General features: G+C 40.3%; 1 long non-coding RNA gene across 1 annotated transcript; it reads left to right on the forward strand.

Moving 5' to 3' along the window:
• Nucleotides 1-391: 391 nt before the first annotated feature.
• Nucleotides 392-10,275, forward strand: LOC136559730 (uncharacterized). Its single transcript, XR_010784041.1, has 3 exons — nt 392-550; nt 4,853-4,926; nt 10,210-10,275. It is a non-coding gene; the product is annotated as an uncharacterized lncRNA (long non-coding RNA).
• The last annotated feature ends 1,409 nt before the right edge of the window (nt 10,276-11,684 follow it).

Genomic DNA, 11,684 nt, shown 5'->3' on the forward strand with positions numbered 1-11,684 from the left:
TCACACTTATGTAACTTTATTGTTTAATAAGAAAAAAAAAGACCTAGAAACTTGCTTTTTTCATACTTGACAGTATGAACAGCAGTTTCACACTGTAAATCATACTGCATAATACTGCAGTTTCACACTATAAATCTGTAAACCATAAATTATAAATAGAGCCTATAGCTACATGTCTGTGCGCCATTACCACATTTTTTAAGTTTTTCCTATAGTAGTTTAACTCTTTTTTAGAGTTTCTCTTACGGGTACTGCAGGTAGGTGATGATTTTCTGTGCCCCCAGAAGGTGTAGCAATGCTCTGTGCATGCTGATCTTGGCCTGGCCTGCTGCCCTTGCAGGGAGCACTCAGTAATTTCATTTCTGCCTTTTGCAGGGTTTCAGACCAAGGACTGTGCAGGCCATTCCCCTACCAGGGTCAAATGCTGACCACGTCCATGGAGTCTCACAGCCTCTGAGGGTGGCTGAGCATGATCTTCAGCAACATCAGCAAACTGGGTGAGCTCCTCCCAGGGCAGAAGGCATTTGCTTTCCAGCCTTGAAAATACAAGGTTGGTTGAAATTATAAGCTTACTTAGAAATAAGCAGGAGGTATTCTTTTGCCTTTAATGAAGTGCATTTCACCCCTTACATTCTACAGCTTTTGAAATCAAAAGAAAAGACAGAGACAAAAAAATTCACTTATTTTTTTACTAAAGCTGTCCCTCAGACATGATTGACCAGCAGGTATCTCTTGGAAGGATGGTGGATGCAGGTCCACTGCAGGTTTGTGCCTCTGTCTTTAGTGCTCTCTGACAATAGTGGTTCCATTTTAATTTTTTCCAAGTTAATTTCTTTTTCTGCACATGTCCTCTTTTCTTTTTGAAGTTTTTTGCAATAAGAAGGCTTTCCTTAAATTGTAGTGAGCTATGATATAGTCTCTAATGAGTATGAAATGCATCAACATATCAGAGGCTGCCTGCAAAAGGCCAGGCAAGTGTTGAACTGGTCCCTCTTTAAGACTTGAGGAGATTATATGCTGTTGTAGGAGCCCACTGTGCAATTACTTCACTTTCATTGTCACAGATGGCTACTGAAGTCATTCTGTCTGATAGTGTTTGATCAAGCATTTAACATTTTGAATCACAGTGGACTAATAAAATTCAGAATGAATCTTGAATATTTTAACTGGATTAAGTGTCTGAGAATCTTTTTGTCTCAATGTGCCATGCTTTTCTACCTTAAGAAAACCTCAGGCACCTTAAAGCTGTGGTATTAAAGATGCTTTTTGCTGCTGAAGATGCTATAGAGTGATGAAAAGAATCCCACCTTTCCTTGGTGGCTCTGGCTGTTCCTTTCTCATCATAAAGTATGTATTAGCTCTTTCAGACAGCTGAACAGTCCCATTGTCCTGGGCACAGAAAAGCATAAAATCACTGGCAATCACTTTGCCATTGTGTTTGGAGAGTAAAGGACAGGACCTGACAAATGAGGCAGACCTTGAATCAGAAGAAGAGGTAGCATCAGATAATGCAGCTAAACAGTATGTCTAGCACAGATCAGCTCTGAATGCATTCTTGGCCAGCCATTCCTCTGGCAACCCATTTGCCAAAGAAGGGTCCTGATTTATCTTTCAGGTAGTATTGATCTTTAGTTCTAGTTCTAAATATTACTTTGTATTCAGCTTTAATTAACATTTGTGACAGCCTTGTAAACTTCCAGGAATGCTCAAAGAGCGCTCATAATCCAGAAAATTATCTGGATGCTTATTTCTGTGGTTGTTCTCCTTACTCCCATCTTGCCACCCTCATCCTGGCAGCACATATTTGTATCAATATCAGTTTTCTAATGTAAAAAGCAGTGTACAAGGATTTGTGGGAAGGTCTTGGGATGAGTCAACTCTTGGCTGCTGTCTCAGCAGCAGAAGGCTGTGGTTTCCATTTCCACCTCATGTACTGGGCTCACACCCAACGCTTGGCACTGTCTTTTTGTGACAGGGGGTGTTTCACTGAGGAAGATGTCATCCTGAACATGACATGATGAACCCAGAGCTATTGTTTCTCCATCTGGAAATGAAAACCCCAAGGAATACTTCAGACAGTGCAGGAGCTTAGCTTAGGGCATGGCCAAACGTTCTCAAAATCATTGCTGTGGCCATTCACATGTGAGATGTTCAGGACGTGACGTTTCTGCCTGAGGAGTTTCTGCAGCATCACTGTCTGCATTGTTCTCATCAGTGCACAGCATCTGTTGTGCCATTTGTAAAACACTCAGATTTCTGTTAGCAAAGCAGAAGTTTTTCTTCTGTGCAAGTTGCAGGAGCTGTAACAAGTCAGCTTTGCTGCTGCCTCTCCTTCCCACCTCTCTGCTGCTGCAGGGAGAAAGTCACTTAAATGTGTCTGCCAAGGGAAATACTGCAGCTGATTCCAGAGTTTTTGGTGCTATGGAGATGGAAGTTCTTTAATTATGGTGCATGTTGGAGGCTGGAGCAAGGGGCCAATACTGACAGTTTAAAACTGTCTTTAGTAAAGGAGATTGATGCACCTAGGGAAAATCGAACATTTTTGGCTCATTATGATATTCTGCTTTCAACTGAATTTTAAAAAAAAATATCTTTCTATTATCTGTGTCTGACTCCCTGTTACCCCAGATTTTCTGCAGTACTCTGTAATCTTACTACAGATTTCTGCTTGTTTTCTTCCACTTGTCAGAGAAAGAAACAAGGAAAGAAATCTTCCAAGTACTTTCTCTTTTTTCCTTTTGTTATAAACATGGAAAATTGCTGTGTGAGAACAGTGATAATAGCCAAGGACCAGACTTCAGCCCTGTGTTTTCATGCTTTTCCAGGGAACATGGTGATGATTATGAACTGTTGCAGTCTCAGCCCATTAACGAGTTTGGTCTCATACAGAGAGCTGATAGCAGATTTCAGATTTGGGGCTAGACTCACACAAAGAAAACATTTGTGTTTGTTCTATTCTCTTCATGCTGGATGCCACACTGTAAAGCACCAGCCTTGCTGCTATCAGGGGTGAACTTCCCTCCCTTCACCACAAATCTAATCTTAAAGAGCAATTTAAAATGCACTATAAAAGTATCTTGTGGTGTCCTCTTATCCCTAGGCAGGGGACACCAGGATCCTACCAAGGACACCATCATGTTCTAAATGCCCTGATATTCACAACCTCTCTGTGGTCACTTTGGAGAGCTGAATCTTCCTCTCTGTCTGAGCTCAGAAATAACTCTCAGTGGAATTTGGTGGAAAAGCAGTTCTGAAAAGTATTTAAAAGTGAGAATAAATATATTACTTGGTACCACGACAAATACCTTTCATCTTTTAGGTGCTATGAATGTGCAAGTAAATTGGTTTGCAATTCTTATGACACAAAACTAAGCTGAGAACTGTAAATAAAATTTGTTTTGCATATCTCAGAAATAAGAAAGCATAAAAGAGAGCCTGATCTGTGAGCAAAGTTGCCTATAAAACAGACTCCTCTCAGGGAATCTAAGTAGTTTTCCTCTTTAACAAAAATATGGCAGTTAGATGCTCTGCCAAACTTTTAGTGGCTGAAAGCTCCAAGATCTCTGCAGAAATCTGGAAAGGAGCCATTTTGGAACATGATTTTTATCAACAGGGATTAGAAGGAATGATCAAAACAAATCTGAAGTTTTAACAAACAATCAAGTTTCCATCTTCACTGCTTAGATTCCTGCAGGTAGTACTAAATTGCAGGTAGCAGGTGGGACTCTTGTTCTTCATTAGACTTTAATATCAATTCATATATATTTAAAATTTATAACAGGTCTCATGAATTCAAATGAGACATCACAGTCCACAGATAAAACTGCAATAACAGTTATAGAGATTTTAGAAAATAGCCAACCCCAGGTGTTGACTCATGAATATTTAGACACATCAGACATCAATGAAGCAAAACACAATTTAGACCTGATCCTATTCCAATAAAATGGATTTAAAACCCACTCAATACTAGAAAGACTCCTTTAAAAGATATCTGAGAAAAAACCAACAATTTTTCCCCATCTCCATGTGTATCCCCAAATATAGGGTGTGGTAGAGGGATCTTAAAATGAAAATATGGTTTTGCTTTTTTTACTTCTTGAGATGGTTATTCTTCTTCCTCAATTTGGAATATATTCTTATCTAAGTGCATGTAAGCAAAGCTATTTTTTGCATACAAAATTTTTTAATTGTGTCACAATATTTGAGTTTAAGCATATATTCTTTGCATGATAAATTTCATGAATAAAAGCAATCTCTGTGACACCTGTGAAAGGGAATACATACATAAAAAAAATTTAAAGTCAGTAAAGATTTTATTTATATAACTGGAATACAGCCAAATGGATTTTTCTCACTTAAAAAAAACCCATTCATTCAAACTGGAGAAGTTTCTATTCCAAAAAATTCTATTTGGAGTGTTGTAGGGAAGGAAAAAAAAACCAAGTCTGGAACTCAAATGAGTTAGATACAAACACCTGGTAAAGTATGAGCCTCTAGGTCAGATTCTGACTTTATTTGCACCTTTGTACATACTTGGATATTTCCATTAAGTTACATTGTTAAAGATTTATTTCATGGCAGTGAGACCAGGATCATGCACATGAATGTCTGACAAAACAGAAGAGACAGTTTGACAGATAAGGAAAGTAGGACCTGGACTTTATCTAGAACTTAGACGTTCCCTCTTCCCTCAGTTCTGCATTTTCCTCCTGAAAACAAAATTCCATGAACCAAGGAGACAGTCAAAAGGGGAGAGAAAATGCTTGTGGCAATAAAAATAATGTAAATAAAGGTTCAGAAAACATGATCCATTGCTTAGAAAGACCCAAATCTGTTCTTTTTTTCCTAGTGACTGAGGACGACAGGGGAAGTTGTGCATTCTGTTCCATTTCCCAGGAGTCTGACACTGTCCTGCACTGGCAGGTAAGGATTTACCTCGTGGCAATCAGATTTCATGAGGTCAGAGGAGCAGAGCTATGGATTCAGAACTTTTTATGTGTTCAGTAGCCTTTAGCTTTCTAATTTGTGTTAACTTCCAGGAACAATATTAATTGAATAAAACACATCAATATGAGGAAAAAAAAATTTTGCAAATATGGCAGAAGTGATACCTCAGTTCACAGTGGTTTGTCTTGAGCACTTAACATATGAGAGTTTTTTAGGAGCCTTTATGTATTTGTGATGAAGACATTGAATCCCAGATTTGCAGAAAACACTTAAGGATGTTATTCCATTAGTGTTCCATTTAAAGTATTTCACACTTAATTAGGTAACAGAAACAATATTAGACTTTGGTGTTTAAATTTTAATCTGGGTAAAGTCACAGTGAAAAATTAATGCTTTGATGGAAAAAGAATTATCTTGGGAATTATTTTGTCATAGACAATAGGGCCAAAAATAATTGTTTAAGTTCTGGCTTAAAGGAAATGCAAGAGGACATAAATAAAAATTCTTTCATGTGTGGGATCAAATGAGGACATTAAAGTAGGCTGCCCATCTGGCTACCTTGTAGGCAATTTTGCATTTTCTCTCATTTATTTTCATTACCTTTATTTTTAACACAGAATAAAGTTCTTTTGCTGAGCTTAGTGTTGCATGTGAAGGGGTAAATGTCCAGGTGACACATGACAAAAGTCATTACTTGGTTCACTGCAACTGTGTAAGGAAGAGCAACCAGTTTTCCTCACATGGTGTCCAGGATGAAAATCAGGTACAGGCAACTTGGCATCGATCCCACACTTGGGAAGGGACTGATGTCAGAGGGAACAAGTGGCATAGGGGAATAGAGGAGTTAGATGGCTGCTTGCAGCCTAAAACCATGACAGAGCCTCATCTGTCTCTGGATATCAAGGTAAAACAGGCAGTGGCAAACACCACGGGGCTTCTTTACATCAGCAGGGAATGTACTTTGTGTCTGCTTAGTCACTGTAACTGCTAACAGAACTCTGCAATATCTAGGGAAACAGCTTAGTGCATATTAATTTCTTGGAATCACTCAAATTAAAGCAGAAAGTACAGTCAGCTTTCTATAGACTCAAACAATTAAGGCAAATTTAAATAGATTAAACACATCTGTCTGTACTTAAGAAGAAAAAGGATTAGGACTTAAATGTAACAACATAACCCTTGTTCAGCTGTATGTCAGGCGCAGTTTGGAGCTCTGTGCTGCATGATTATTAAAATTCATACACAAGTTTTGCTAAGAGAGGGAAGACATTTCAATTCATATCTTCTAATTAATTAACAACTAAATATGACATAAAGACAGCATAAGAGAAGGAAAGGCTCTGAGTCATCTGATACCCTCGCACTTTGTTGCCATAAGGAGCACCATCTTTGCTACAGTTTCATGACTCTGCACTGCTCGAGCTGAAAATTAACAGTGTGCAGGACTTGTATGGAGCCTAGTGAAATTTGGTTTCCAAAATGAAATGGGAATGACAGAATGTGTGCCACATTCAGATGAGCAACTCAGATGTCAAACCGTCCTTCAGAGAGACCACAATGTTCTGTGTGAAAACCTATTTTAAGTGTACCAGGAGTACATTTAATCAAAGCAGCAGTGCTGGAGACTGCTGTGTGCTGTGGCCACAGAGCAGGGATGTGCTAATGGAGACAAGCTTTGCTCTCTCCTCTGCAATGTGTTTTAACTCTGACACCCAGCTGTCACAAGTGGATCTGGAATGGATTTCCTTGCAGCAGCAGCATGACTGTGTCTGAGGGAACATCGGTGAGGGCAGGACAGCAGTGTGGCTGTTTCATGACTTTAGTCTGTATTGTTGGGGCTAGAAAGCACGGCGTGATTTGTAGCTGAGAAATCAAAGTATTAGCAAGCTGAGGGAGAAATCCCAGGTTTTTCTCAGTCTGTCACCAAACCTGGTAGTAATGATATTAAATGTAACATACATATACCCACTCATGGCAGGGAAGCAGGTGCACACAGACAACTTGCCTACCCAGGCAGATGTGCACCGCTGGATTCTCCCGCTGTCAGCACAGCGACTCTTCCAGCCGGGAGCGGCCCTGGCACCGCAGGGCAGCCGCACCGCCCAGCATCCCAAACCTGCAGCCTGCGGGACCGCCGGGGCTGCAGCTCCGGGAGGGGATTGCGGGTCCGGCAGGGCTGCAGCTCCGGGAGGGGATTGCGGGACCGGCAGGGCTGCAGCTCCGGGAGGGGATTGCGGGTCCGGCAGGGCTGCAGCTCCGGGAGGGGATTGCGGGACCGGCAGGGCTGCAGCTCCGGGAGGGGATTGCGGTGCCGGCTGAAGGATGCGGAGCTCCCCGGGGCTGCGGAACCGCGGCGCTGCCGCTCCCCCTCGCGGCCCCGCCGGCCCCACTCCCGGCGCTGGATACATCAGGAACGTTTGGGTTTGGAAGGCTGGTGCTGGGATACATCAGGCACATTTGGGTTTGGAACACTGATACTGGGATGTATCAGGCACATTTTGGGTTTGGAACACTGATACTGGGATACATCAGGCACATTTGGGTTTGGAACCCTGATACTGGGATGCATCAGGCACATTTGGATTTGGAACACTGATACTGGGATGTATCAGGCACATTTGGGTTTGGAACGCTGGTGCTGGGATGCATCAGGCACATTTTGGGTTTGCAACACTGATACTGGGATACATCAGGCACATTTGGGTTTGGAACACTGATACTGGGATACATCAGGCACATTTGGGTTTGGAATGCTGGTGCTTGGGTTTCTCTCTGTGGCACCAAGCAGCTCATGCAGTTGTTACTGCTGGCAGTCACTGCCCTTCCTCAGGGCGTTTGGAGGCTGCAGCAGGGCTGTGAAGAGAGGCAGGGCTCCAGCCAGGAGCTGCTGAGCTCAGGGAGAGGTGGGGGTGTTGGTACCACACGTTCCAGTGGTGTCAAGATGAAGCAAGTAGGCAGCATTGCTTTAAACACAAGAGATGCTCTCCTGCCTGCCCTGGCTGCCTCTGAATTCCCCCTGATGTTTGACCAAATCATTTGGATCCTTTCACCCTCCCACAATGATTTTTTTCTCCCAAGATTTCTGTTGTTTTATGAAACATGTAACTACGACAATTGAACTTCAGAGCACTGTGGGAGTTTACAGAAAATGAACCAATGCAGTTTTTTTGTATTGTGTTTAGAAAATTGTTTACATTTTAAAAACAATACTATGAGCTTCTGGGCATTAGTCACAATTTTTTAATGCCTAAGAGGGAAAATAATGAACTTATTTTTGTACCTAAAAGAAATATTAGTGTCTAGAAGTATATCCTGCATGAGGTACATAGCTACACATATGGCCAATGAGCCACTTATTTTAGATAAATACTGCATATATTTTATGCTAATTATTTGCACAGATATTAATCCATCAGAGACTAATTAACCAGTATCCTCAGATAACTTATACTCAGTGTTCCTGATATCACTAGGTTAGATTTCTTGTCAAAAGATTGATGTGATGAATCAATGAAGAATTTTTAATGAAGCAAAAAATAGCATAAAAAAGAATCCTACATAATGTAATCACAGGTGCTGAGCTCAAACACCTGCAGTATGACAGACAAAGGAAGAGATCTGATATCTTTATTAGAAAGAAATAACTGTCTTGTTTCCTTTCAAGGTAGATAATTTATTCATGACATGAAATTCAGGGAGTCCAGTAGTGACTTGTTTCTTTTCTTAGTCGGTCAAGTACAAATTAAGTTGATTTTAAATACGTTCTTTTTATGCAAAATGGCAACAGATGTTGGAGCAAATATTCCAGCATCACATAGTTTTGTTCCAATTTCAAACTGGTTTTGACATTAGCTTGTAATATGTTCTTTCCTCCACTGGAGGAATCAGAGGGTTCAGGGTAACCAAGTGTCATCTCAAGGTCTCATTGAAAAGTGAAGGAAAATTGTGAGATTTTAACTTAATAGTCTGAAATAATTATAGGGTCCACTACAGTAAATCAGTTCCTGCCTCCTGCGTCTACTGAAAAAGAGCTGTACTCGAGGTTTGTGATACATCACAGCTCCCCCAGTGAGGATGACCCTGAGCAGCTGATGCACAGCAAGCAGTTTTGGGAAAGAGCTGATTGTAAAATGTTCCAGTAGCCTTGTAAGGACAGCTGCCCCAGTAGCTTTGCCAGTGTAAAGGGACAAAAGCATCACGGTTCCTTCATCCCTATGCCTTGTAATCTCAGTGTAAAGTATAGCTAGAGCATATGTGTATCTTTTCATTATCACCATTCACTTACACCATTGCTACCTCTTATGCTCTGTGAGGTTTTTATCCTCTATAAGCCTTTTATTCTCTCTGTGACTTTGCAAATGTACTTCACAATGCTTTGAAGATTAATCCTGTAATTAAAGGACATAGTTAAATAATAAAATTCTGGCTTGCTTATACTGAAGAGATATGTACAATCTTCAACCATTAAATTGCATCTAAAAGCATATTTCACTCAAAGAAACAAAGTACCAGCAATTATTTTCAAAGGAAGGATTTAAAGCTGCTGATTCATGACATACCACCTAAGCATGAATGTTGTATAGTATGCTTTGTCTGGAATACGCTTTAGTTAAGGTGTAATGTTTAATTCATCTCTACTATTTTTATATGGCAGTAGAAATACCTTTCTTTCTTATTAAACAGAAAGGGCTTCATTTTCCCAGTATATCAAGGTAAGAAACCATAGCTGATTCACGAGGCAGTGATATGTGCTGAATAAAAATCTGAATATCCTACAGAACAAATTACTCCAATCCCTATTTGATGCATTGTCTGCCTATGGACAAGCAGGTCATAAGCTCATTCAAGCCCTGTTTCTTCAGTCACCAATTTGCTCTGATACCTGCCTTTGTTGGAGAAGCTGCCCCACATCCCCTGCCATAACAAAGTCATCCTGCTGCCTGAGCAACAATAGACTGAGCAGTCCAGCCCTCTGCCAGAATTCAGCAAGGCACATGTGGAAGTTAGTCATACAGTCATCAGATATATGGGCAGCAGAATACCCTGCTTCTCCTCATTTGTATTGAAGTGCTTCACCTGGGGGATGATTTTATCCACTTGATCTTTCAGTTTTGGCTTGAAATAGAACCCTGGTGGTGACTTTTTATAGTTAATGGTCCATCTAAGTCCACTAGGACTTTCCTTACCTTGCAGCCATAAGAAAAAGAAATTACGTGTTAAGCTCAAAATATTAATTCTGTCCTTTTTTTTTTTTTTTAGGATAAAAGGATTCATCTGATAGAGTATTATAGGAGTACTGAGTGAAATGCTGTCTATCCTGTGAGTAAAAGTCTGAGGGTAGAATGGACTGAATCATAACAAATGTTTTGCTGAGTAGCAAATACCTGTAGGAAGCATGACCTCATTGAGTAATTGATGTAATTTTGATTTAAGTCAGCAATATCATATGCATTACTTAAAACAGATTGAACAAAATACTGCAATGTACCAACTCTGTACAGGCTGTATAGGGTAAGGGGGAATTTTGGGCAAACGCAGGGGAGGGAAAAGCAACAGTGGAAAAGATTTGATGGAAAGGGTTTTACTGAGTGTGAGGCCTTGACCAGAGAAGGGGGGACCAAGAGAGTGTTTATAAGCTGTGGGAGGTAAAGCTGGTCAATGACCCAAGGATTATGGGCCCTGCTCAAAAGGTCTTGGCCTCAATATAGCTCAGAGAGCCAACATTGCTGAGGTATTTCAGTCTTATAAACTGTCCTGCACAGATATCTCTCTCTCTTTCTTCCTCATTCTCTGCCTGGAAGAAAAAGCACTATTTTAGTTGCCCTATGTGATCTTTTCACTTTTGCCAGTCGGTGCTGTAAGGGAAAACAAAGAATTGAAAAGCAGTGTCCTTTCTATGGAACAGGTAGCAACAATCCTGTAATCTCTATTTGAAATCTATTGGTAACTGGAAATAGAAATAGGGTGGTCTTTCTCTTTGATTTTAAAGAAAGGTGCTGGACTGACAAGATTAAGTCTTGGTACTAGTGTTTGTCCTCCTGGGTTTCTCCTAAAAAACTTCCTGTTACTATAAACTCAGGTTTCTCACTTCCTAATTGCTACTCTTAGTGAGGTCAGGTTGTAGCCTGGTTTTTTATCTGGAAAGCTATAGAATTTAGATTTCTTAAAGGCTGTCAGAGGCTGAAAAATAAAGAAACAGTTCCAGTGGGAAATATTTGACAAAAGCAGTGTTAAAGGGTCAGCCCTTGTGAAATCCCAGGGTAATGAGATGCTGTCAAAGCATAAATTGCCTTCTAGCAACTTACTTTAACGTCTATATGCATGTATATGTATATATATATATATATATATATATATATATATATATATATCCATAATTTTTCTTTTTTTAATCTTTGTGCATCTTTAGAGCAGAGTGTGAAGGCAAGGAGGGAGCACAGGCAAGGGATGTCCCTATTCAATCACAGCCTAGTCTGTGTTTTATACAGAAAGAGGGTAGTAACAAAAGAACTAATTTCAATGAGAGTAGCAATCCCACACCAATTGAAGTACTTTGAGGAGAATTTTTTGGAGATTCTGTGACCTTTGTAAATAATTGCTCCTCATTGTTGAAAAGCCAGGTGGCACACAGAACAACCTGCAGCACATGAAGCAGCAATCAGTGCAGGGTGCTTTTTCCTTCCTTCCTGTGTCAACACTAAGCTTTACATTAGTTTTGGTCTCTCTTGTCATAA

This window comes from Molothrus aeneus, chromosome 8, assembly GCF_037042795.1.
Source record: "Molothrus aeneus isolate 106 chromosome 8, BPBGC_Maene_1.0, whole genome shotgun sequence".
In the NCBI taxonomy this organism is placed as follows: domain Eukaryota; kingdom Metazoa; phylum Chordata; class Aves; order Passeriformes; family Icteridae; genus Molothrus; species Molothrus aeneus.